Here is a 2,681-nt window from a genome sequence, read left to right as displayed (position 1 = left end):
GTGTGTGTGTGTGTGTGTGTGTGTGTGTGTGTACTTGTATTTGTTCCCCTTTCATGACCATTTGGTACAAACTCCTACCTTGTCAAGACCAGTCCTTACAGGGACCCAAGACTGGTCCTAAACTGGTGGAACTCCAGAACAGTTTAGCTTTATTTAGGGAAAAGYGTCWGGGTTAGACTATAGAGGCAACTGGAAATTAATGGAAGTCAATCAGCTATCCTAATAAGGGTAAAAATGTAAACTTGTGTTATGTGTGTATGTTTAAGAAAATTGGTACCTTGTACCAACTGTACACATATAAATTATGTTTGTATTTCACCAAACTTTTACAGGTCTAAAGGTTATAGGTTAAAAATAAATAGTAAAAATAGGACATTTGATTATTTTTATCTACATTAATAATATAAAAGTTGATACATATGAAATGATTAATGCAAATAAAGTGTTCATTGAAAAACAGAGGTAAAAAACAAAAATATCATGTAGGATTTGTCTTTAAAAATCTTTAAATAAACTGTTCTCTTGTCTGACCTGTCAATAATGCCACACATATCGATCTGAAGGTTACTGTAATTTCCCATCAACCTCTGCTGCACTTTGATCAAATCCACTGGTTGATGATTAATGGTCAGCAGACGCATGCAGCCATGGAAAGCGCTGAAGGGATTTGTGCACTCCTGGTTGTTTGCTTCACCTGGACAACCTGCACAAAAACACAAGAGTCAACTAATGAACTGCAGAGAAAATGAGTTGGAGACCTTCATGTTTAAATCCCACTTATTTACAAGGAAAACAAGCCAACTTCACACAGAAAGATAAGAAAACTGTTATAATGTGACAGATTAATTCACGTCATCCACAGATGAATCATGCACAACTTGAAAAATCAGCTTTTTAAACAAAGAGATGTAAAAGTTTTATTTATTTTTCTTACCACCAAAGAAAAGTTGACTTCCTGGTGCGACATGATATGAAGGACTGGCTTGAGCTGCTGTTCCTTCATCTCTGTCCACTGTGATGCTCAGATGTTCTGGTCCTGATGTCAGATCCACAGAGTGCCACTGACCATCACTCAGACCTGAACCTGAGTTTGAACACACTTATCAGCCTGATATAACAAAATCTACTTATAAAACCAAGACTGGACATTATGACAGCGTCATATATGTTGTTTCTGTTAAGGAAACCGCTTCAAATATTTTTCTTCTAATGCAAATTACATTTTCCCAAAGTTAAACTATTTTTCAGACCTAAACTACTCAAATAACGAGGAAAAGGTAAAAGGAAGTCCAAAAATATTGAACTTAAGTGGGATTTCTGCCTAACATCCATAARTTCAGAGAAGAAATGCAACATAATTGCTCCATTTTATGTAAAGACAAAACATTTATATAAATTTTCTTTTRGGAAAAACAGAGACTTCAGTCACTTTTACATTTGATGAATGACATATTTTAAAATCACTTCCAGCGAAGGTTCATACTGCAGACGATGATGGCAAAATAKATTTGTATATTTTTATTTATCAGATTTGTGTATTAAGAAGCAATAATATAATTATTAATACCTTGTTTGTCGTCAGAAACCCTGTTGTCTTTACAAAAGATCTACAAAGTCTGTYACAAATCTCCCTGGAAGAAGAGATAATTTATGCTATGAAAATTTTCTTAAATTAAAAACTGATATATGCAGACAAAAGAAAATATATTTCCAAACAATTCAAACCCTGTTGTGTTTTTCACATTTGTCTATTGCTGGTRTGATGGTTAGTTTGGGACATTTTTAGGAAGTTGGGACTTGGAAGAGTTTTGTCTGTTGTATTGTCATATTGGAATGATGCATATCTCTCTAAATAAAGACAAAATGATAAAACATTTTACTACAATATTATTTTTGCATTAGGGTGGTAGTTAGGGGTGAGGAGGGGCTGACCTGTTTTGAGTTCCAGGGGTCTCCTGCCAGGCTTYTAGATCTGCAGGTGGAGCCTGGTTTGGTTCAGGTACAGCCAAACTGCCCCTTCTCGCTTGGAGAGCTCAAAGGTCAGCAGAAGCCCCTCTTTATTCCATGTTCGAAACTGAAGCCCCACTGTCGACGAACCTGCGCCTCCTGGTAACCTCAAAAAACTGTGGGGGCCGGTGAACGTCATGGCAACAGAAACAGCTTCAGTACATGTAAAGGTCACTTTGCCCTGAGACAGATGAAGAGGAGGGGGAAAAAAGGGGGACACAYAAAATATCATCATTACAGCTAAAGGAGGAAAAAATGGATTTATTTGGAGGAACCCTGATGTGCAATCTCATCAATTGGTCTTAAAGCATGAGCGTATTAGCATAATGGCAATAGCAGAGATTAGAATAAGCACCAAAGTGCAGCCAAAAGCTTTTTAAGGTCACAGAGGGAGTCTGGGGAGGAAGATACAGACACTGCTGGGGCTGCAGAAGTAATGGGTCACATTAAGATTCCCCAGTGGGAACGCCAGGTTCCTTTTTTATTATTTCAACATGCAACAATCAGACATTGATCAAATCTAAAAACTCCTTGAGGAATTTATTAAAGCAATAATATAAGATGTGCGGACTGAAGAGGAGAGAAGAAGGATTGTGCATTGTAAAACACACACACACACACACACACACACACACACACACACACACACACACACACACACACACACACACACA

General features: G+C 37.3%; 1 pseudogene; it reads right to left on the bottom strand.

Annotated features, from left to right (window-relative positions):
• The window catches only part of LOC106523965 (contactin-associated protein-like 5), a 34,729-nt pseudogene that overhangs the window by 15,181 nt on the left and 16,867 nt on the right, over nucleotides 1-2,681 (bottom strand).

This window comes from Austrofundulus limnaeus, unplaced genomic scaffold, assembly GCF_001266775.1.
Source record: "Austrofundulus limnaeus strain Quisiro unplaced genomic scaffold, Austrofundulus_limnaeus-1.0 Scaffold172, whole genome shotgun sequence".
Classification (NCBI taxonomy): domain Eukaryota; kingdom Metazoa; phylum Chordata; class Actinopteri; order Cyprinodontiformes; family Rivulidae; genus Austrofundulus; species Austrofundulus limnaeus.
The sequence above is the reverse complement of the archived record's forward strand: the minus strand, read 5'-3'. Positions and strand labels throughout refer to the sequence as shown.